The sequence below is a fragment of the Micropterus salmoides genome, unplaced genomic scaffold (assembly GCF_014851395.1).
Source record: "Micropterus salmoides isolate LMB-PRFRI ecotype aquatic unplaced genomic scaffold, ASM1485139v1 Ms_hic_scaffold_11, whole genome shotgun sequence".
Lineage (NCBI taxonomy): Eukaryota > Metazoa > Chordata > Actinopteri > Centrarchiformes > Centrarchidae > Micropterus > Micropterus salmoides.
Genome location: NW_024040152.1, coordinates 1,117,475 through 1,143,429, shown reverse-complemented (window position 1 = coordinate 1,143,429; position 25,955 = coordinate 1,117,475). Strand labels below are relative to the sequence as shown.

The 25,955-nt window shown below is 41.7% G+C and overlaps 1 protein-coding gene across 1 annotated transcript in view; it reads left to right on the top strand.

The window, feature by feature from the left end:
• Window positions 1-299: 299 nt before the first annotated feature.
• dyrk1b (dual-specificity tyrosine-(Y)-phosphorylation regulated kinase 1B) overlaps window positions 300-25,955 on the top strand; it is an 80,206-nt gene continuing 54,550 nt past the window's right edge. The window contains exon 1 of the mRNA XM_038710336.1: window positions 300-1,005. The gene's annotated coding sequence lies outside the window, so the exon portion shown is untranslated. The remainder of the gene's footprint in view (window positions 1,006-25,955) is intronic.

Genomic DNA, 25,955 nt, shown 5'->3' with positions numbered 1-25,955 from the left:
CCAAATGTCGCTACTAGTATCTGGAAAAACCTAGATTTAGAAGTCAGTCGTTAAATGTAGCCATATGCGGAGGCAATGAAGCAGCATTCATAAAGTGTTAACTACCAGCTCGCGTCAAACAGCCTCTTGACGAAACCTCGGTGGAAGAGCGGGTGCTATAACGCAACCACATTTCATTTACTTTTAAACTTTTAAAAGTTAGTTGTGCGGATGTCCGCGGTGGATTTGTTTTGGCAGCCATTTTGTGGGGAATTTCTCTGGAACGCGCTGGGCCGTACTTGCGTGGTGTCGGGAGTGCGCGCTCAATGCAGCCCCTCTCCTTTGACCGATATTAACATCACGGAGGGGCTGGCCGGTATAGAGCCAGCTGTAGCTTTGCCTGCCAAAATATATTTGCTTTTTCATAGCGTCTGCCTGTATCGTTCAGTGGCCCATCGGCTGGCCGTTGCCCGCCAAGCAGGCTGCAGTGTGCGGACTGTTTTCCATCAAATTCCAATGGCAGTGTTTTATTAGAGAGCTAGCATGCTAGCTAATAGCTAGCTAATGTTAGCTTCTTGCCTTTTAATTAATTTAACACGCTGACGGGCTTGCTAATCCCACTGACCCACGCTGCACTTGTAAGGTGGCCTTCTGTATGTCTGAGAATCAACCTCGAACAAGTAACTTAAATGCATTTTGCTGATTGGAAAGAAGATTGAATTCGAGGTGTCCGGGGTTGAGGCGGAGGGCTGCCCACCTCCCCTTCAGCACGGCAAGCTGTGCTGCGCCGGCAATCAGTCCCCATCGACAACCCGCTCTCTGAGCTCCGGAGAGTAAAGCAATTTTACTGGGAACTAAACTCACCGGGATTTTATCGGCAAAAGATTCTATAACACAATTTTTGGATTTCTGCTGAGGAAGAGGAACGACTGACCCGGGGGAGGGGGCTCGGTTCGCGTAGACGGAGGAAGATGGTGGTTCCGAACATGGCTGCTACGCGGAACTTGGTTCGTCTCACCGCCTGAGGTAAGACATAGCTGACCGGTGTTGTCTTTCTCTCCCATGTATGAATTTGGGGCTAGTTGGTTCTTGTCTTTAATATGTATGTTAGAGGCTTGGCCGTCAAACAGTTGTTGGCAGCACACTGTTACGTTACCCCTTCCTTCGTTAGTCGTCCCTGTCAGCCGGCCTCGTGTCCCCATTCCTCTGCCACTGCTGGGTATAATTGCTAATGGGAGATTGCTGAAGAGGCAGGCTTCAGTGAAATAGGTGGGTTAACGTCGGTATTGGACAATCGATTGTGTCGAACAATTGAGGCTTGACTGTCGCATCTAAAGAGGCTGAGATGTGCAGTATGATAATGGACTTAACGTTACTACCCCCCTTTTAGTACCGTGCAATGTCCAGCGTTATCAATCCCCAGCCTTTCTAGTTTAGCGGTACCTTGTTATCGAGTCTATTCTAACCGCAAGCGTTAACCATCTGGCGAGTTAAAGTGTTGGGTGGGTGAGAAAGAGACCAATGATAGATGCGATCACTGTGTGTATCTAGGCAAGTGTAAGTAGCAGCGGTGTCGCGACCTGTCTTAAGTTAATGCACGACAGCAAATAGAATGGTAAGTTAGAGGATGCCGGCGGACAGATAAATGGATATGGTGCTACATGATCGGAAGCTGATGATACCCCTTGTATACAGTATGCTGTTATAGCCTAGTGTGGCGTGTGGATGGCGATGGCTTTAGGTGTCAAAGCAGCCAGCCACCAACCCCGACTGTCCTCTGTATATCTGCAGCATTTCATTTGCTATGGCAGCTAACGCTAGCCGCTAGCTTAGCTACCGCATCAGCCCCTGCCCTGCCCTGGATTAGAGGGACACAGGCAGTAGGTTGCCGGGAGATGGCTGCTCTTTGGCAAGGAGCAGACCTCTGATGAGACTAGTGCCAATGCACAACTGGAAGAATCATGACTTGACATCTCTCTGGTTGTCTGCATGGTCTCTGTGCTCCTCTTTGTGTGGTTCCTCAACAAATGCTGCCTCTCTGCATACACACCTTGCTGAATTTGGGGTTACTGTATTTCTTCAGGTCAACACATTTAAGTCTCAAAATAGGCCTTCGCCATCAACCACTTATGCTTTACTAAATTCCTTTCATTCATTGTCTTATCAAATCACATCTTTTTAATATTGAACCAGGAGTGTGCACAATTGTGCAGTCACTTGTCTACTTCATCAAAAGGCTACATCTAGGCCATAATGGAACATTTCAGATAGGATAAAGGACATGTTTCTTCAGGTTGAAGCGTCTATCAGAAGTGTTGGTATGCAATATATAGTGAAAAAATTAAGTTTGTGCTGTTCGTTAAGGCACTGAGCTCTGTTCATCATGAAATCTGTTCCAGCTCAACCTGCTGCTTAGTTTCAGAGAGCCACTAGTTGGTATAAGTGGGGAAAGCACCCGTGCATGCTGGAGCATTAACCCCTTTCCACAACATTGTCAGTGTGCCACAACTGCTTAAGCCTCGTGCAGACTACACGACTTTCAGCATCACCTGATCGCTGTGCTGTTCAGTTTTAATGCGTCGTTGAGTAGTTCACACATATCGACTGGCGATTGCCAATCGATTGCTGATTTACAGCCTGATCACAGCCTGATGGTCGGCCAGGTCGGCAAATTGGGCTGAAAATTGTGTAGTGTGAACTACGCTTTAACCATTACCACCACCCTGAGCATAAATGCCTAGATTTCTGTGATTACATTTACCACCTGTAGCTGTCACCATATTTTGTAATTGGATATAAAAAGACCAAATATAACACAGCTAATACAAAACCCTGAGACTCACTAAACTAATATTTGTGCGTTGTGGTGTAACAATATATTGTGGCATTATACTTTGTAATACTGCAAATGAGGATATACGTCACCAACTCAAAAATAGATTTTAATATCAAGTCAAATCAGCTGGATCCAAGACTGGGTGAACTGGATCATCCAGGGGTGGCTTTTTTCAGTGCCAGACCCTCAGTGTTCTCTCCATCCAACTGATACAATGCTAAGTACATTTTTGGCTTGCTTTGACTGCTGGAGTGGTTTTGCGGGCTGTGTCTTTTGGCCTCAAACAGCCTGTTCCCTGACTGACAGCACAGCTGTGACAACTAGCTCAGACGGTTGTATGACAGCTCTGACCCTCCAATTTCAAAACTAATTCCAAAACTTAACATAAACTCCGGTGTCATTATTCTCATTATTTTCTTCATCCTCTACTTTCTCTCATGGTATTATTCATCTTTTGCTCGTCATGGTCTTGTTGAGTCAAAACTTTTCCAACTTGAGCAGGTGTGTCTTTGCTTTAGCGGCTGCCACCTAGTGTAGATCTGGATCTATTTGTCTCTGTTCACATCTTTCCCTTGACTTTACGTGCATTCATCTTAATATTTATTGAATAAGGCAACTGGATGGCGGCATTCACCACATTTCATCTGGATATTAAGGTTTGTGGCTGACTGAGGTGTATGTGGACAATGTCAGTACATCCACGTTCAGACATTTGCTCTATCGTAAAATAACCACCGCCATCAATCAAACACGTCCTGTAGATGTCAAAGGTGGGTGTGAAAAGTTTTCATTTTCCAGCATGCAGTCTTCTGTAGATGTTTACTTATTACATTTTTGTAACAACATCTACTGCTACTAATAAATTGAATTATACAACAGATAAAAAAAAATTTTTTTAAATAAATGAGGAGTATTAAAACTGCATAAAATAACTACATAACTTGAACTTCGTAATGGATGCTACATGTTCTTTTTCCAAATATTACTTAGCACGCTCATGGCAAATGTGTTCTACTGGATGCTGAAAATAGTAGCCAATAATCTTTTGTTGAATTAATTAATTATTCAACTAATTGTTTCAGTTCTACTCTGTATCCAAAAATGTTTTTCACATTAGCTGTTGTGTGGTGCACACGTTATATAAATGGGAGTTCTTCTCTCTCAACTTTCCAATTATACATCATTTCATGACATTTGGATTTATATGATTTTTGCATCAACATTATTGAGGACCTTGATTTGTCAGTAATTTATCTCTTATTGGCCAAAAACCGATAATTCTCATGAAATTAAGTGTCAGTCTGGATCAGGCTGCCACGACCCTCCAGAACTGCTTCAGTGCTCCTTGCTTGGTCAGTGGCTGTTGGCGGGATGAACAACACCACAGAAAACAAACACAGCCACACAACAAAACGACATACAGCCACCACAATCTTCTACAGGTGTGAAACTGGGTTGAGATGTAGTGCAGTGAAAAGCTAGAGCAAATTAGAAATAAACAGGCCTAAACTTGCTGAAGAATTTGTCTGGGGAGGGACTACAACCAATCGATTTTGGAAAAGTTATTTAGTTTTAGTTTCCATCCTCTCTCCACATTGATTTTACATTCATGACACAGCACCCAAGCTGTTTCGGGCCTCACCTCCAGCCTTTAACGGCAGGGAAACCCTGTTAATATGACCTCATAATCATTATAGACGCGATGTCTCAATTTACAGTTTTTGACATTTATCTGTAGAAATTAATATGAAAAACAGGTAACATGAGAACCACCTAACTTAATTACCTTAATTAAATCCAAAAGAAGTGTCTCCTCATTAGCTTAAAAGAGACTAGTTTGCATCCCTGACTTGCTTTACTATCCTCAGCTCCTCCACAGTCAGCACTGTCCTTTCACAACAACCTCTGAAAACTGAAAATAGTTACCTATTAGGATGTACAATCTGTGTACAGGACAGAGCTGTAGGCTACACCTGTTTAGTCTAAGCATGTAATGTTGTCAATACTGGACAAAGTAGGTAGTAATGAAATGCAGCTAGAGCTGGGCAATAAAACAATGATAATTATCTCAATATAATTTTCATCAGTAACAATATAAATAATGTTCAATACATCGTTAATAAATATTTGGTTGAATTAATGTGAACCATGAACAAATTAGCACTTAAGATATTTATTTTGTGGGCGGCCTTTCTGTGTGGAGTTTGCATGTTCTTCTCTCCGGGTGCTCCGGCTTCCTCCCACCACCCAAAGACATGCAGGCTAGGTTAATTGGTGTCTCCAAAATTGTCCGACGATGGATGGATGGATTTATTTTGTTGAGGAAAAGGGACTGAAAAAATATTTACTGATCATATTTGTATCAAAAGCTTTTTTCATAATAGTTTTGAGTGTTCTACCTCAGATTTGTTAAGTGATCCACTGTTTGACATCAAGTCTTTGTCACATTCTGACCATAAAGAAGAGTTTAACCACATAGTTAACCATCTAGTTTCTTCAAATTTCAAGTTCAGTCAGCCTTTAATCTGGAAAGAAATAATGATTTGACATGTGATAATTATCGATATCAAATAATATGAAATTTTTATTGCGATAACATTTTTGGCCATATCGCCCAGCCCCTAAATGCAGCTGCTAGTTACTTCCTATAAATTCAGCTAATGTTAACTTACATAGAGCCAAAAAATATACTGCTAGCTTTCCTGCTCAGCCACGCATACTGAAGGGGAGGGATTGGCGTTGGCTAGCGCTAACCGGCTATGGTGTTCTGCATTAACAAAAAGTGCTATTAACTTTACTTACAAAAATAAGTTAATAAGATAATTCAGTAATTATATTGAGTAATGTTGTGTCAATTTTCCCCAGTGGTATCGAAAATATCAATATTTTTCAAGGGATTGTATCGAAGTTAGAAATTCCAATATCGTGACACTACAGCAAACACACCGAAAAATTTATGTAGGAAAGGCAGAACAAGAAATGTCACCAGAATGCAGGAAATTCCGTAATGGCAAAAATGAAAACTTCGACTGTTCTCTGGTTAATGAGCTCTCTGTGTTCAGCCAAAGACTGATTGTGAGTGAAAAGACACATCACTGGTAACACCTAGGGCTGTGCGATATGACAAAAAGTTCATATGCTGATATAGGTCATTTCATATCCCAATAACGATACATATACTGATATAGAACATTTTTTGTAAATTCAATGAATATGGCATTTCCAACTGTAACTCGGGATATTTCTCTGCATCATAAAGGTGGGGTTACGCGATTCTGGAGAAATCCAACACCACGACAATAACAGTGGCCCAATGGCCCAGGGCCAGTAAAAATTAATGTCGGGACAGTTTAACTAGCAACTCACTGGCCCAATCAGGCCAGTGCGAAAACATAAGTTTAAAAAAATAAATTAATTAGAAACTCCACATCCTGCAGTTACTTTGCAGCTCATGGTGCGCACCGTTGTCCAATCCAGATCTGTAGTTGGGTGACGAGTGGTTGTCAAATGTTATTTCCCTAATCTCAATCAAGCGGCAAACTCAGTGAAACCAAGCAGACGGAATTTGTAGTTTGTGTGTGTGTGTGTCCCTGTCACCGATCAGGCCGTCATATAACAGTGGGGGGGTGGTGCTGCCACCACCAAGCAAAAGTACTTCTTAAACGACGCATCGGAGCTGGTGTTGAGCTGCCTCTGAGCTGGGAACATTCAAGTAACAGAACCTGAACTGGTGAAAAGCCACAGCTGCATGTTGGTGTTTCCACTTGGATTGCGGGATTTCTGTATGAAAGCGGTTGTGTTTCGGATTATGCTCGCTCATGAGTTCAAGCAAGCACGCGTAAGAGCACACACAGCCTCTTTAACGTTGACACTTAGCAGAGTAAAAGTCCCATTAAATATCAATGCTTGGACAGGTAAGTCTGATTGGCTTACATGTCACTGGGGGCAGGTAGACACGGTGTCTGGATTACCATGATGGCTCACGATAATCTGGACACTGCTTGCATTCATGTCGGACAAAGTGCGTCTGTAAATGTGTGTATCCCTTCAAAAAGTCAAAAGATCTGCTAAAAGTAACTCCTAAATATTCTACGACACCATGTAGCTCCCTGCCGACAACACTGTTACTTTATTTATTGTACATACATTGTAATGATTCCTTGAAACAACAAAGAACTAATTTTCTTCCCAAAACATTTTAAATATTTTAATATACATTTTTTGATTTGATTTCATGCATTGTAAAGGCCTTTAAGTTCCCAAGAAACTGAAAGCGGATTGCTATTTGCTTCCACAGATTTACGTGTTTCCTGTAAAACACAGAGATAGGGAGGGGTGCAGATATTAATCAAGGAGGTAAGCCAGAGTTTGAACAGAGAACCCGACAAAAACCTGCATGGAGGCACCATGTACACACATGTGCCATGTAGGCCCAAAAATTACATCACAACAATGCAACATCCCATTGCATATGAGAGATGTAACTATATTGTTTAAATAAGAAGCTCTCGGGAATCTAAGAAACCTATTTGGCCGTCTGTGATGCTACGTTATTGTTTGGCAAGTAAGCCTTGTAAGTGGGCTAATTTAACAGTCACAAACCAAGTCAGACAAACACACTGAGCCAAAAGATTTTTTGTTGTAGACCCTGGTGCCAATAGGAAGTAGCCCTGTAGTAGTACTACATAGGACCAAAATTGTCTTCATTGCGCTGCATTCAAATCCGCGGCGTGGCTTCTGAATCTTAATGTAAGTCACCTCGGTACTGTATTCCCTGTTGGTCTTTGAGGCTGTGTAGGGTCACACAAGTTGAGGCAGAGCAGCCGAAGGACATGACGAGCTTTAAGTTGCTTTAAGGACGTCTGCAGCGAGGGTGTCTTCAGCTGACTTCAGATGTAGACAAACTGACGTGAAAAAAATGTAAAGAGAAGCTAAAGCCTACCGATCAGAGTAAAAGTGAACGAACCACCTTATCACCTGACGATTGAGACATATTAAGGATTAATGCTGTTCCTGTAAAGCTGGGTAGGTCCCTATACACTATTACAATTATTAAAAAGCAAAAGCAGGCTTATATAATGTTACATTCAGTAGTAAGTTAGCTAACGTTAGCTAACTAACGATTCGTCAACGTAATTGATTAGCTTAAATACGCCGACTCGCATTACGAGAAAACGGCTGAAACTAACAGTTTAGACAATCTGTGACAGTTTGTATAATCTGTGAGTCGCGTCAGTTGTTTGCCCCACACTGATGTATTTGATTATCATACTGATATTGAAATGAATCCAGCCTAATTAATGTCTGTTATTGTTATCACAACACATCAGTGACGTGGAAATTTGATTCATTTTAAGATCTGCTGCTATTGTCATTATTCTACTGTGCTTCATCAGATGATTGAATAAAATATTGATTAGACATTTTTTTTGGACATTATGGATAAATTGGTATGTTAATCGAGTAATAGGCAACATTTTTTCTTTAGAATACATAAAATTAGTTGTTAGATTAGTTGTTACATTTTTCTGGATTTGTTTTAGGTTTTGGAAAGGGAATAAATCGTACTTCTCCTTTAAACATCTCTGGGTAGTGACTGTAATTATTACAAGTTCCCCAGGAACAGTGTATCATAATGTCTTGGAAAGATACAGCAAAATAAAGCTTGAAAACGATGCCTATTGCATTAGAGTCAATGGAGCCCAGCCATGAAAGTGTCGGACCTCAGTTAGAGCAAGTCCTATACGCTGTGATTGGCCAGCTGCTTATTCGGGTATGGCTTAGCGAAGGGTCAATTCCAGTGCAGGGCGTATTATTATGTATATTATAATATACAATGACGTGTGTGGAAAATCTTGTTGCGTATTTTTTATTTTTTTAACTGTCGCATGATATGTGTGTGTGAAGCGCCAGTCATCAGCACAATTGGTGGCTTGGTGTATGCACGAAAGAAAGGGCACTCCCTGACAACGTGGACACTCATTGGCTATTGTAGACTGTGGACAGGGTTTGGAAGATTTTTATTGGGTCACTCAAAAGGTCAACGTGTAGCCGCTTTTTTTCGATAACATGCTAACTGTAGTTAGGCTAATTTAAAACAGCGTAACAGTAGTATGTGTGTATTTATTAATATAATGCATTTTGGACTAAATATTTTACTGGATTGGATCGTCTGGACCTTTGCCTTGGACCTTTGCCTTGGACCTTGGCACCGGTGTAGTCCACCGGTGGATTACAGCTTCACAGATAAGTGGCGTCAATTTTTATTATAGGCAGTGCTTGAAGTGGGCTACCGTTACCAGTACGTCTACATTTTACTCTTTGGCGTACCGGGACTTTTCCTGTATCCCGGCACCTGCCCTCTCCATATCAGGTTCGCTGGGCACTATGTGATGCTCACCTGTTCCCGTTCCCCTCTGCCTGCTAATCATGTCAGCAGAGACAGAGCAGGGAGAAGCTCGGTGCCTTTCATGCATCCGTGGGGAAAAAGTTGTTTGTCAAAGTAACTTGTCATAAACTGACACAACACGGGGGCGGGGCATTAAAAAAGGTTAACGCGCTACAGTAAATCTTTGAAATGTTGAACTCGTTGTGCTGCATGAATGATTATTGACGAATTAGTACGAGGATTTAATAAATGAAAACAACCCACAGAAATAAAACAGCTGTAACTGGATTAATATTCAACTAGTGGTAAAATAGTATACTATTATATGGAATTTTAATCAATATAGTAATTAATATGTTATTATTGGCTACTAACAGTATACTTTTAATTGAATATTATACTCTTTATTTAATGTTATAAAATTATACTAATACACTCATACTCATACACTCACGAATACTAGTTCCTCCTCCAGGTTGTGGATAAAAGTCTCTGCCGTGGACAGATACAGACCAGGGAGTCATTGTGCCAATATTTGCTCCTTCTAGCCGCCTCCTCTGTAGAGCAACACACTCCTCTTGTTCTGTTTTACATCTGTTATAAATATTGTTTATCATTTAACTTTGTTCAAGTTGAGACATACACATTTCAAAATGTCAGTAATTGACAACAAATGGTACTGTGAGTCAAGCGAGTCGACTCACAGTACCATTTGTTGAATTATAATCGAATTGCAATCGCAAATTGCAATGTTGTCCACATTAATCGCAATATGACGTATTCTTCAAATTGTGCAGCCCTAGTATACTATTTTACAAGCTGTTGAATATTAAAACCAGTTGCAGCGGTTTCTGAGAGTTTTTTTTTAATTAATTAGTTACCATTAAGTGAACAAGGTTTACTATTCAGAATGAACACCAGTATCAACGCCAGGGGGAAACCAGGGAAGAAGACAAGACAGCGTAGGCTCCTCCTATATTTCACTGATTTACACAAACTTTAAAACTTTTAGCTGTTTAACAAAGATTTTTGCTTTGGAACTATATAAAATAAAAGCAAGTACTATAACCACAACTGTACACTAACAATGTAACGTCTGTTTAGAGCAATAAAGGAACTACTGCTGTAGTTTATTTTTCAAAAGTGCTTCTAGGTTTTAGGCAATAACACATCAGGAGCCACTTGATGTACTTTAAACCATTACTCGTTACTAATAACTTTTTTAAAGCTGGTTCTCCGACATTGCCAGCGTTGTGTTGGACAGATAGAGAGAGAGATGAGTGAGAGAATGTACTGCACGAATCCACTACAGCGCTGATCTGCAATCAAATAAGGTTTTAATTAGGCCTAGTAAAACAAACAAAAACCCCCCGAAAATCAGTATGTGGCAGAGGTTGATTTTGTGGAGGGCCGCCACAAATAAATGAACGAATGGGAAACACTGCCTTTCTTCTGTTGTTGCTGCTGCAGTGGTCTGAGTAACTGGGACCAGAGGGCTCTGTGGGCGTGACCAGCCGGCTGGTTGGCACCGCTAACCTCGCAGGCGCTTGTGGAGCTTCTCAACCCCGAAAACGTTTGAGCACATTTTCGATTCGCCATCAACTTTGGCCTCAAAACCGCTCAAAAGTGTATTTAGTGATTAAATAGCGTACAAAACTTGTAAAAACAAAAAAACGTTTGCTGTTCGCCTCTTTCTCCGTTTCTTTCTTTCTCCATTAATGTGCTAACGGACATTAGCATCACGATCGTGAAAATACATCTTAATAAATCTACATATTTTGCTTCGCATGCTGAACATCATGAGTGACATACTGTGCAGATACTTAAAGTACATGTTTCCTGAGCTGTTTGAAATAAAAAAGAGCTGCTAACTTCAATGTCTTGATCTGCTACTTTGCTGCTTCTGCACTCTACACAGACCAGTTACAGCAACCCCAAAGGGTCAAAACTCTAAAAATAGGGCAGCACAGTGCTGTGTCACTGAACAGTTATTAATATAATGTGATGTACAGATTAGACTTAGGTGGTACACAGCAATTTGTATTTGCAGTAAGAAATTCAGTGAATTTGCATTTTATGTGCCTTTTATAAACAAATGTTTTGATAATGATTTTTCATAGTTGCTCTGTAGTTTTATTTACAGACTGAGCAGGATTGTGCTGTTTTCTAACAGTTTAGATTTGCAGCAAATTAATAGTAAACTTTTTTCACGGGCATTTTGTATTAATAGTTAGATATCGTGATGTAGCACTTTAAGATTGTCAAGCGATCTATCGATTATCGCAGAATTGCTGTATCGTGATATTATCGTGAGTCGTGAGCAGTGTATTGTATCGTGAGGTACCCGGCAATTCCCACCCCTAGTGACTGCGAGGACAAGGTGTTTTTTGCAAAGTGAAGGACGTAACCTTCTCGATAATGTCTGCTCACACCTTGTTGAAACAACAATTAAGATTTTATCGTGGACGATACGTATCACACAACCTTAGTGAATAGTATGTTCCATATTATAATATTTGATATGAATCATCTATGGTCCTGTACAGATATTAATCAATTGTCGTTGTCACTGTGAGAACTGAGGAAGACTGTTGGTGGACCTTTGTTTTTCAGAAGTTGGTCTGATGGAGGCTACTCTCATGTGGGCAGCGCTCCTCCTTGTTTACAAAGCTTGGCCGGATGTAGAATATCTGACTCCGCCCACACAGCCATGAAGTCTACAACGAGCTTGCGTTCTGCATCTTCTGACAGTTTGTTGAAGTGATGAGCCCTCTTTCATATGACTGTGTGTGTGTGTGTGTGTGTGTGTGTGTGTGTGTGTGTGTGTGTTCGAAGCGCTAAGCCCCGCCCTCGCTGAAACACAGAGCAGAGGACGGCAGCAGCGGCGTAAATGACACCAAAGCGCAGCAGCAGAGTTTGTTTGTTTGACTTAAGTATTGTGAAAAAAACAAATGAGTTTTATTAATTGCATCCACATTTTGTCAGATTCCACAATACACCTTGTTTGACAGTTTTTATATAGAAAACATTTTTTATAACAAATTTGGCAATTCCGACCGTGTTTTCCACATGGCAGAAATCATAGGGCCCTATATTTAACCTCATCCTGACACACAGGCACTCGAACTGTGAGGAATGACTCATGCTTTGTATCTTGTCTCATAAACATATGTTTCATTTAGTACAGACATCTACTAAAAGGCAAACTACATTAACAGTCAGCCGTGTTATACACAGTAATATGATAGACTTCTCACTTTTGTCTCACTTCAGGTCTGTCAGTCTGTCTTTCTGTGTGTGGTGGTAACTTGGACGAGGGGGTTGTTGCATGTGGCCCCTCCACCTGTCCTTACTAGGACTCTATTTCTGGGTCTCACACTGAACCTGACTATGTCCGCCTGGCAACAGTGCCTGTATATATATGTATGCACTTTGTGTGTGCGTACATGTGTTATTCCAGTCTTAACTACAGCTGGACCAAAGCTGCAAAGGCACATATGGACCGGCTGTAACTGTAGAATAGTGACCCAATTGAATCCTTTTGCATGAATTGAATGCTGGTAGCAGCTTTAGTGAACGTGACCTGTTGTTGTTCTGAGAGTTTTACTGTTGAAGTTTTAAATGTGAAAGTAGTTGGATTACGTAGCTACACTTAAAACTCAACAACAATCAGAACATGACAGTTCAGTCCTGTTGTGGTGGGATCTCAGATTTCATCATTAGGTTAACGTGACCTCTACAACCCTACAAATTGTTGCTGAAATTACACACATTTAAGTTGAATATTGCATTTGTTTATATAGTGACAATGTTAAGATGGTTTTTGTGTTGACCGTATAAAAATAGTTGCAGGGCGGCTGTAAAGTCGTGGCTAATATATTGTTAGGCTAGCAATGCTAATAAGGATGGGGATCGATACCCGGTTCTAAAATTTCTCAAAACCTGAAAATCAATAAGGTCCAAGCTTATTACAGAATGGGCCTTTTGGGGGGGTGACTTCGCAGGACAGTAAGCATGATCGGTACATGCCGACAGCTACGCTCGTTACTGTGAGTACGTGCAATTAAACCTTCGCGTAAAAGACAAACTTTATCAATACACCCATGTGTAGGGTAAACATGTAGAAAGGGTTTAGATTCAGAATCAGAAGGAGCTTTATTGCCAAACAAGGAATTTGCTTTGGTGATAAGGTGCTACACGCAGACAAACATACAGACATAAATAAATGTAGAAATATATAAATATGGAATAAAAAAAAAATGCAAGTTATAAAGAATAATAAAAGAATAGAGTAAAATAATACAACTATTTGCTGAGAAAGAACAATGTGGCAGATATTTACATGTGCATTACTCAGGTTTGTGTTGTGCAGTCAGAAGGGAATATTGTGTACATAAATATAAATTGTCAATATAAAAATATAGAACAGCAACATTTAACAATTGACTAAAATATGTGCAATGTGCCAGGTTTGTGCATGATATGAAATGAAGAATACTTACACATGTCAATGGGGGGCCCGGGTCTTGTTAATGAGGCTAGCTGCAGACCGGAAGAAGCTGTTTTTGTGAGAGAGGTTTTGGTCCTGATGGACCGCAGCCTCCTGCCAGAGGGGAGAGTCTGAAACAGTTTGTGTCCAGGGTGGGAGGAGTCAGCTGCAATCTTTCCTGCACGTCTCAGAGTCCTGGAGGCGTACAGGTCCTGAAGAGAAGGAAGATTGCAGCCAATCACCTTCTCTGCAGAGTGAATGATGCAGCCTGCCCTTGTCCCTGGCAGTGGCAGCAGCGTACCAGATGGTGATGGAGGAGGTGAGGATGGACTCGATGATGGCGGTGTAGAAGTGCACCATCATTGTCTTTGGCAGGCTGAACTTCTTCAGCTGCCGCAGGAAGTACATCCTCTGCTGGGCCTTCCTGGTGAGGGAGGTGATGTTCAGCTCCCACTTGAGGTCCTGGGAGATGATGGGGGAGGGTGGGGGTGGGCTCTTTCTGAAGTCCACGACCATCTCCACAGTCTTCTGAGCGTTGAGCCCAATGAGGGTGGTGTTGTTCGCAAACTTCAGGAGCTTGACGGACTGGTGACTGGAGGTGCAGCTGTTGGTGTACAGGGAGAAGAGCAGAGGGGAAAGACGCAGCCCTGAGGGCACGGGTTGTCCAACAGTCAGCAATTTTCACATGCTGCTTCCTGTCAGCCAGGAAGTCTGTGATCCACCTGCAGGTGGAGTCAGTCACACACTTGTTCTGCAGCAGAGCTTGATTGATGGTGTTGAGAGCTGAAATCCAAAAACTGAATCCTGGAATAACTTTTTGAGGAGTATAGGTGCTGGAGGATGAAGTGAAGGGCCATGAGCAGGGTTCCTGCCCAGGTGTTTTTTTTATAGGGGGAAATCACTTACAGCTGTTTGTAAGCCTATACATGAAACAATTGTAATTAATTGTGCTTGAACACACCACAAATCCAACTACTGCCCATCCAGCCAATGGGAAGGCGTGACATTGCAGGGTACCTGGAACCAGTCCCCAAAGTAGCACTTCTGTGTCAGCATGGCTACCAGCTACAGGTGTGCTGGAAGCTGTAGTGATGTTGACAGGTACGTATCCTGCATCTCTGATGCAATAAACTCAAACAAGACATCATTATTGACGGATCTATTTTCTATTGAATCTGAATCTGTGTTCAGTTATGGTGTGAAACCATTGGAGGACTATGGAAGTGAAGACCTTGGTATCTGGACACTCTGCATTGGCCTTAAAAGTTTTATCAAAGCTTTTTAAAATAATGAAACAGATGTTTTTTAAAACACTGATCACTCATCACAAAAAACTTTATTGTGATTGGTGCTTGTGTAGTTTTTGATCCAGGGACTGATTCAGGATACACCAGCAGCACCCACACAACCCATGTCACACCTAATGTAAACAAGACTACTGAACAGTAACTTTAGTAAAACAGATGTAAAACAGAACAAGGGGAGCGTGTTGCTCTCAGGAGAAGGCTAGAAGGAGCACATATTGGCACACCTGCGCAGTGGAAATATGCATATTTCCACTGCAGAGGCTCTTTCACACAACATGGAGGAGAAACTAGTTTAAATGAGTTTCTATTCCACTATTAGTAATAGTATACTGTTAATATTTTAATAATTTAATTTTACTATATGCATTGTCTTTTTATGTTAGAGTATACTATATATAACTCACCACTAGTATAATATTAATTCCAGTTGGACAAAACAGCATTTTAATGTTTGTGAGTTGTTTTGTCATTCATTAAATCCTTGTGCAAGAAAAATGGCCTACATAGGTCTCTTAAATAATCCTAACCATTCATGTAGGAGGAGTTAGACATTTTAAAGTTTACTGTAGCACGTCAAACTTTTTATGTCCCGCCCCGTCCAGGGTGTGATTGGTCACTTGACGAAAAGTGACAGTGACAAGCACAATGATTTTATGAAAAGATGAACATGTTTCAACAAAAGGCTGATATGGCTAAACAGCCAGCTAGCCAAACCTACTAACTCCTTACCTTCTCCCTACTGTCTCAACACTCCAGCTACTGACACCACATCTCTGTCTTTGTTTTGTAACGAGCTGCTCAAGCGTTGTCGTTTCTCCAGCAGCAACAGGATTTACAACAGCAAAGTCACCAATATCTCACTGGAAACAAATCTAAAATGTCAGTAATATAAATCATATTCCTGACATTAAAATACTGAGTGAAGTTTAGAAAGAATGATGAACTCAGACATCAGACCCCATCAGTCCTTCCTCCTGTGGTCCTCCTCCTCCCTCTGTTGTTGCTGGTGGTAGAGAGGAGGGCTGGATGTCTCAGCCGCCACCTGTGTTTATAGCCTAACAATGTGCCATATTTTAATGTACGTGGCAAACTGAGCTAAACAGTTTCTAAAGACGGACAGCTTTCACTTTAGCTTGTTTGTAACAATTAGCCAAGCAAGCGCTGTGCTTGTGTAAAACCAAAACACCAATGTGGTGGATGACAGACTGAAAAGATTAAAATATCGCGTTCTGCATGTTTATACTTATTAAACAGGTGTGCTGGTAAAGTATTGGCTTTTTACTCGCAAAAGTTTTATTGCACCACGTACTTAGTCTACACTAATGAGTGTAGTTGTCGTCACTGTCTGTAATGTTCACTGATCTGCTGGCTGACTTTACTCCATGTTTGTGTGTGTGTGTTTAGTGGAGGCACTTTGCAGAGACACAGAGGAGCTGAGTGGCTGTAGGTCGGGCAGCCCTCATTGTTGAGCCCTGGATTGGCGATTATTGGTATAGCACATGTGAAACGCTTAACGGAGATGAGAAAGAAACAAAATAGCTCACGCGTTAGCTACTTCTATTAGACTGAACAGCAAAAATTTGGAAAACTTTAGGAGAAGTTCATTAAAGTACGCACCTTGTAAACGGTGAAAACTGGGTTAAAATTCAAAATGGCTGACTTCCTGTTGAATTTAGGGTATGGGTCTTTGAGGCTTTTTTGTGTGTCTTAATATGTTACATGTCCCCCAAAGATTTTGTGCATGTAGGTTGAACGTGGCGTGGGGGCTAATATTTTCCAATTGGTTTGCCAAAAATGAGTTTACTTTGCATTTGCATTTGTTTCATGCTCGGGCCCTGATTAATTTATTAACTACGGAGACGCTGTGGATCTGAGACCGCCAAGTAGCACCGCAGACAGTCCAGGAGCTCACCAATGCCCTGATCCAGGTCTGGAAGGAGAGTGTCTTAACAGGAACATGTGAGGTCCCTATTGGAATTGAAGGGGGTTTTTTTCTCTTTCTTTCTTCTTCTTTTTTCTGCAAAGTAATCTCAATTTTGGGGGCCTAAACATGTTGGAAAACTCACCAAACTTTGCACATAATTCAGGTGGGGCAAAATTTTTTGTATTTTATGGATTTCGCGCATGAGCTTGGCAAAATGGCTCGCTAGCACCCCCTAAAGAGTAGCCCCTGGACAAAGTTTCACCTACGTCTACAAAATTTCTGTGGTACGTGTATCATGTTCAGACATACAAAAAAGCCTCGTGGAGCAATGCCCAACACAAAACAGGAAGTCGGCCATTTTGGATTTAATAGTCATTTTTGGCAATTTACACACTTTGTACTTTCCTCCTAGGGAGTTAGTCCGATCGGCTTCAAATCTTCGCTGTGCAGTCTAAACCCATTAACGATTGAAAGTTTTAACTGGCACAGGAAGTTGTAACTTGACTGTACATGCTCAGATCTGTACCAAATTTTACAGGTTTGATAAGAGTCCTGGCCTCAACACATGTACATGCCAATATCCACCCATAATCATAGCGGCACCTGCTGGCAACAGGAAATGACCTTGAACGAAGTGGCATGTTTCACCTACATGTACGAAATTTCTGTGGCTCATTTTTAGACGTACCAATAGGTCTCCTGGAGCCATTGCCTGAACACAACAGGAAGTCGTCCATTTTGGATTTAATGGTCATTTTTGGATGATTTACACACTCCATACATTAACGGACTCCTCCTAGACAATTAGTGTGACCGACTTCTGATTTTCGCTGTCTAGTCTAATTCCTCTGACGAATAAAAGTTGTACAAATGGTGAGTGATTAATGATTACTACCTACTGGAAACAGGAAGTAAGCAATGTCTGATGCTCATTGTGCGATTTCAATTCAATCATTTTCACAATGTGTTCCACACTTGATGTACTGAGACATAACGTATAGATACTGCGTTCTCTTTAGCACAACATTGGGGACACAGGAAGTGACGTTTAAGACTATACGGTGCGACCGCGTCGCACCCGAATGCACTACCAATGAGGGGCCGCCCAGCGCTGCTTGCAGCTTTAATGTTCTCAATGAAGTACACAATGTACAATGTACTATTTTGTTCAAAAAGATGTGTGATTTCAATGTTTTTGATCAGTGTATATCTGATTTCACAAATGTAAGGTTTATTGTATTGTTTGGGAGCTTCCCCTGTCAATCTTTTGCCAAAATGATGAGCATAACATCAAAAATACAAACCAACCACTAGGGTTGGGCCGATAGACGATGACATTGATTGTAACCCCCCCCCCCACAATTTTTTTTTTCAGATATTCACATTATACCACCCACGACCTCTTATTGTTTTTAAGTATGCTTTGCACCTGCCTCGGAGTTCTCTTCTCCCCACACTCACACTCACACACACCTACATGTCAGGTAAACACCCCGACTCACTGTCTCTCTTGCCCCCTTCTGCTCCATTTTCTCCATCAGCAATATGTTTCATAAAGTCACCTAAAAGACTGAGAACTCGTCTTTTTTCCGTATCTATATTTCCACCCGCGATCCGTTATCATGGCAGCAGGTGAGCCGCATGTCAGCTTATTATTGACATAGCCTATCGAACAACTGAAACCAACATCTGCACTCTGTGCGTTCCCTGCTTTACCTGGTCCATGCGTAAAATATCCACCGCGGCTTGTGACGTAAGTTAATAGTCTACCTTTTTTTTTTTTACCGAGTGAAGTCTGCGTGAGAACACATGCATGACGACAGCAGCCTCCCGCGTGCGTGCACGCGCCCGCACCAGATGACATTGTCCATCCCGATAGAGATTTTGCAGACATCTCCCAACCCTACCAACCACTAGACTACTCTTACCAATCCACATTTGCTAGCAAACATCACCTCTATAAAAGAAATGGAGTCCTGCACGTAGTGCAGTGTTTTTTATGGAAAGATCAAACTAGAGAGTCTTGTAGCTAAAGAGGCAGTGTGAAGATTCAGTTTGGAAATTCAGGAACCTGCTGCTACACCAACTAACACAGGCTATCACAGGAACCTGCTGCTCTACCAGCTAACACAGGCTATCACAGGAACCTGCTGCTACACCAGCTAACACCGGCTATCACAGGAACCTGCTGCTCTACCAGCTAACACCGGCTATCACAGGAACCTGCTGCTCTACCAGCTAACACCGGCTATCACAGGAACCTGCTGCTACACCAGCTAACACCGGCTATCACAGGAACCTGCTGCTCTACCAGCTAACACAGGCTATCACAGGAACCTGCTACTACACCAACTAACACAGGCTATCACAGGAACCTGCTGCTCTACCAGCTAACACCGGCTATCACAGGAACCTGCTGCTACACCAGCTAACACCGGCTATCACAGGAACCTGCTGCTCTACCAGCTAACACCGGCTATCACAGGAACCTGCTGCTACACCAGCTAACACCGGCTATCACAGGAACCTGCTACTCTACCAGCTAACACAGGCTATCACAGGAACCTGCTGCTCTACCAGCTAACACAGGCTATCACAGGAACCTGCTGCTCTACCAGCTTACACAGGCTATCACAGGAACCTGCTGCTCTACCAGCTAACACCGGCTATCACAGGAACCTGCTACTCTACCAGCTAACACCGGCTATCACAGGAACCTGCTACTCTACCAGCTAACACCGGCTATCACAGGAACCTGCTGCTCTACCAGCTAACACCGGCTATCACAGGAACCTGCTGCTCTACCAGCTAACACAGGCTATCACAGGAACCTGCTACAGTCATTTCACTATCATCACGAAGATAAAATGAGCCCAGAAGAGAAGAGAGAAGGCATTTTTAATTTAAAAAGAGATGGAAAACAAGGTTGGTATCAAATATGCAATGAATATGAGTGTTAAGGTTGATAATTTAACTTGAATTGTGTTGACGAAACAAAGAATGGAAATTAAGAGCAAGTCACAATATTTAACATATTACACTTTGAGAACCAAGGTTTCTAGTGTGTAAGTCATTGTTATAACACGTGTGCTATTTTATTCTCCTCAGATTAGCATTATAAAACCCCAGCTGTGCTCTTGCACCCTTGTCTAGTTAAAGAGCTCAGTTTGAAGGATTGATTTGTGATCTGTTTGAAAAATCACATCACTGTGTTCCTTTCCAGCTGTTTCTGTCACAGGACAGAGGCATGTGCGCGCCTAGCTGCAGTGGACACTGTTGAGACGAAGAGAAGCACATAATTAAGCCCCTGGCTTAATCACATTACTTCTGAAGTCCAATGAAGTGCTCAGTAGCTTTAAAACTGCATCCATTAAAAACAGAAGAGACCCAGGCTGTTGGCTCATTTCAGCTCAGATGATCTATTGGGGTGGTGATGGAGCCATGGATAAGACACATGCCCTTGGTGTGAGAGACTCGGGTTCAATTCCCCACTGTGACCCATCCACCATTGTGTCCCTGAGTAAGACACTTAACCCATAGTCCAGAGGCGTGCGACATCTGACGTCGCTTTGGATAAAAGCGTCAGCTAAATGAATAAATGTAAATGTACTCAGCTGACACACTAAAGGAAAATCACACCATTTTTACACACCTGCTACTTTTCCCCACAGGTGGTGGGACTGAATATGAGATCTTGGGACTTATTGAAGAACAACATAGTAATAGATAAGATAACAGAAAAACAGGTAGGAATAATGACGGTAGTATAATTTCAATTTCTGTTGTGCACAATACCTAAAAAAACAAACAAAAAACAAAGCTATAGAGGATGGTCAGGGTCTTGACATACAATAACTGTGATGATGTAGGCCAGCGAGTGAGAGGGTGCAGGGCCTCAAAACAATTTACAGCCTAAATCTGTGGATGTCTTCCAGTGTTTCCCCTAGGATTTTTTTTCAGGGGGGGGGGGATCTTTGAGGTAAATGTTTATAAATGTCAGTTATACTACGTTCAGATATTGGTGACGAGACCATGAATAGGGCTCTATGAATTTGGTTTAAATCTGTTGCCAGATTCCTTTAAATTTTTTTACAATTTAAGCGCATTGAGTCATAGGATAACATTTAAAAAATTCAGTAAGAAATATTACATATTGAATAAATATCAATGAATTGGATCTATCATGCAATATAGACATATCCACATGCTACTGAACAGAGCGGGTGTGGGTCAGAGGCTACTCTCACGTGGACAACACTGGTCCTTGATTACAAAGACATACGTTTTTAATGTTTTCTAATGGAATATCTGACTCTGCCCACACAGCCACAAAGTCTGCAACGAGCCGATGTGGTTTCACTTCTGAGAGTTTGTTGAAATTGAACTGTTGAAGTGATGCGCTCTTACTAGCGCGTCCTTAACTGTACGTGTACCAGTCATGCTTACTGTCGTGGGAAGTCAGCCCCCAAAGGCCATTCTGAGCCAGGAAAAACCATGTACAGTCACACACCACTGACTTCTACACATCCAAGAAAGCACCACCCCTGTTTCCAATACAATGCATAATTTGCAAACACGAACAATAAAAATATGAGACATACATACAGCTAGAAAAGAATAAAATAAAAACTGATTCAGTGTTTAACACTCATGAAGTTGCTTCTTGCAGCTCAAGAGAGAAAAGATGAGTCTGCTTCTGCATATTCGAGAGCAGGACCTAGTGGCCAGTGAAGCTTAAAACCACTTCACCTGCTTCAGAGACTATATTCGGTACCTGTCCAAAGACAACAAACAGAAAACAGACAGCAACCTAAATGAAAATGGATCCAAATATTTCTGTGAAACAGTGATTGAAGAGAAGGCTTTTTAAGACACTGTACAAGGAAGGGGAGTTAGCATTGCATCATACAAGTCCCACTCACTAAAGTCAGGACTTAAAAAGTCACATCCTTTCAAATTTCAAAAAGCATCTACAACATACTTTGTGTATGTTGACTATCTGACAGCTGAGGAGATCATTCATGAAGTTGCCACCTCCCCGTCTTCCTCCTCGCGTTAAGACGGTGAAGGAGAAACCCCAGTGACAAGTCAAAGACAGCTTGAAAATGCCACCATCACAGCAGATGGTTCTTAGCCATTATATCATGCAGCTCTCACACTTAAAACATCACAAAAGCTCACAGCCTCCAAAAGCAACTGATCTTAACTGGAGAAAGCCCTAGATTTAGTACCTCACCAACTTTGTCTTTGTCGAATGGGCATCTGGAATTTTAAACAACTGTCAGAAAATGTGTGTTGAGGCTATTTTAGAGGACAGCAGAAAGATAATGTCTACCTGTCAGGACATCATTACCATGTAGACCAAAGGATGGTGGCTCATGCTAGTGCAGTGCTCTATTGCGATGGCAGTGCGGTATATGACAGGCTCAGCACAGTTCATATGAATGGTCTTGGCCACTGCTCATCCAATCCTAGGTCCTTTCGCACAATACAGCCCTTGCTCACCTACAAATGGAGAGAGGAGAAATGTACATCCCAGAAAACATCAGGGTTGAATTACCTGCCCCACTTATCTGGGATAATAATGACTTTGGAGAGGAGACACTTTCAAGTAAAGAAACAACACACAACACCAGTGATATAATTATTCCGCAGACCATGGCTAGTGATTCAGCATCTTTATCTGACACATCCAGACAATGAACAAGAGAGTGGTCTGTTCATCCTCCACTAAACCTTTTGACCTACGCACAAGGATAGAGGTCTGGGCCCGTATTACAGAAACTTCCTAACCAGCAGATCCTATCCTAACTGCTTGGTAACCATGGTAATGAGGGTTATGAACTGATTGAGGAAAAAGGCCATTACAGATTAACAGTTCCTAAGTCAATATTCCTTTCCTAACTTTAGATAAGAAAAGTATATTGCAGAAGCATCCTAACTTCGTAAAATCTTAAATAAACTCTCCAAACTTTAGAAGAACTGTTAAGCTGTCCTAACTTTACTTTTCCACCAGATAGTGTTTGCTAACTCATTTAATCCACATGGCTGCAGACAGAACAGAAATTGATTCTACCAATCTGTTTGATGACAAAACACTCGTTAGTAGAAAGGCTGTAGGCGATGTAACGCTAGATAACGTCTTATTATATAAAATAATGTAAAGGCTTGATGTAACAAAACCTATCCAAATGCAAGTCTTTAATAGGAGATCGTTAAATTCAAGAAATAGCCTACATGAGAACATGATGATGTTAGCCCGCAGCCTTAATTAGGCATATTTTTTTTACCTTCATTATTAAAGAGGTTGTATTATGCTCACTTTCAGGTTCAACATCTTAAATAGGAGTTGTACCAGAACAGGTTTACGTGGTTTAATTTTCAAAAAACATACTGCACATTGCTGCAGCTCCTCTTTTCACCCTGTGTGTTGTACGCTCCACTCGCTACAGAGTGATGCATCTTACTTGTACAAAATCTTTGTTGCACATGCGCAGTTCCCAGGTAAGGACTACTAGCCAATCAGAAGCAGAGAAGGGCGGGTCGTAAGAAACAAGATAGTGTGATCCAAATCAAAGCCGCTTCAGACTGCGACCGTAACCTAGCAGATGGCATAAGTTACCCGCAAGTCCACAACATCATTGTCCCACATCTTACCAGAAACCACTACAAAAATCACCACATTTCAACTCTATTTTACATAAAAATTGGCCGAACAATTTGAACGTTTGCTCAGTAGCTTTCACGTCGGATGTAACGTTAGCATTATTCTAGCTGTGTAAGCCAACTTTTACAACAACTCCGCACTTGGAACAGTCTGTGAAGTTACATTGCTGTGTTTATTTTAAATATAATTCACAACCAACAGAGTTGGAGTTGCATTGTCTTTTAGGACTAAACATTGAACTGTTGCTGGTATTCTGACGATCTATGCTGCCTTGCCGAAAAATGCTACCATAGCGCAAATCGATAGACTCGACTCTGCTCGGCCCTGCTCCATTTTCCATTGCAGATAGTACCCAGAGATAGTACGTAGCTTGTCGTCATAGCGACGCCACACACAACTGCCGCGATACACACCAGCGACCCACACAGCTTTCTCTTTTTTTTATGTTAAAACATTTCAACATTCCTCAGAATGTAAAGACAGATAAGTGGTATGAAAAGCTTCCAGCTGTGTTTTCCTCTGCCGTTGTTGCTGCAAAAGTACCTGGAAGCAGGTACAGGTGCAACATTTCTACAATGGAAAACCAAACAAAGGCGAGTCGAGCCAAAGGGCCTCCGCTCAGACTAGCTTGGTTTGAGGGCGTGGCTGACCCCGCTAGCCGCTTGGCAAGCTTTATGGCGCGTTTTCATTGTGACATCACAAGTAAAGGAAGTGAAGGGCTGGACTACAAACGAGCTGTTTTCAGTTCAGAGCAGAGTTTTCTGTGGGAGATGAGAACTCCCTTTGGGCTGGACTTTGGGCTTTTTCACCCAGCAAACCTGTTAGATGCACAAAAAAGATACATAACTCAATAAAGGAGAGGGGAAAAGCCAAAAAGCAGAATACCACCTCTTTAACTTTCCCGAACAGTGTACAGGTTTCTGCCGGGGTCAGTGAGGGAGCACAGGAGGAGCCACCAGAGGTTTTCATCTGCTCTGTGGACACAACTGCTGCCTTACTCTTTGAATCACTTGTAAATGGACTTATTTTCTTTTTGACAGCATCAACGCTCCGCTGGATGCCGGTCCGGATATGTGGCGGTGACCGTGTCTGCTATATTAGCCCACTCTCTCTCTTTAATCTCCACAGATAAGCGTTCCGTGAATTTGGATTTCTCGACGGAGGTTACCATCACCTCTAAGTCATCAGAATTGAAGTTCAATGAAAGTTGTTGTTTCTGCTCCATTTTCAGTGTATGTTTCATTAAAAAATTACCCAAAAAAACAGCAATTAAAAGCCATTTAGCTCAGCGAGATGACCAAAGTGGCATCGTTTGCTAGGTAACAGACATAAAAGTTGATCACCGATGTTGGATTGAATATTTAGGATTCCCTAACCTGAGATAAGACAGGATTCCTAAAGGTAGTTAGGATTTGCTTCTGTAATACCAAATTGAGAAAAATCCTAACTTAGACCCTTCCTATCTTAACTTAACACTTAAGATAGGAACTTTCTGTAATATGGTCCCTGGTCCACAGAATTGTGTGTTCAAGGTAGATCTCCACCAGGACACAATATGCCCATACAACCTGAAGGAGAATTGATGCTGCCTAAAACTAAAGGAAATGTTGATAGTTATGGATAAAGACATAGGTGCCAAGGCCCATGAGATCCGTTGGTGGACAAGGTCTTTCTCAGAGTGAGATACAGTATGTAATAAGGATGGGGGAGTTTCACACAGCCTATGGCATATCTTTCCTGTATTGGGAAGCTTGTCGCTGATGTAAGCTTTCAGGATGTCTTAATCAAATCTAAATGTGCTATATTGTAATTTTGAAAGGGGCGGCATTTTTCCACACCCATGCCCCAGAACCATATCAGGCAACAAAAACACCCCTTCTGACACGTGCCCAAGTTTTGTGAGTTATCATGTATCCTAAGCCGTTTGAAGGCTTAAAAGTCATTAGGGGCAGCTATACAGCCAACGTGTCACCCCCAAATATGACATCAAATCGAAAAGTTTCGTGACTTTTTAAAAATCCTATTGTATAGATAAATAGAAGTGTGTAGAATTATGGACAGAATAAACCAGAATATTGCACATTAACAAAGTAGTAAAAGTTCCAGTTTCTCAGTTTGAATCACTGAGGGCAGAGTTGAAGATTTTGATGGCTTCCTGTTGCACTCTGTGGTGTAGTTTGGAGGGATGACTCTTGTAGGGTTGGGCCGATAGATGATGCCATCGTCCAAGGGCGATGGCTGATGTTTGAGGGCAAACAGCAGTTGATAGCTGTTAAAGAACAGATTAAGTTTGTTGCTGCCTTCAACTCATTCCAGTTCTCATTCCAACTCAAACCAGTAATGTTCTTCATTCTGCTCCAGACCT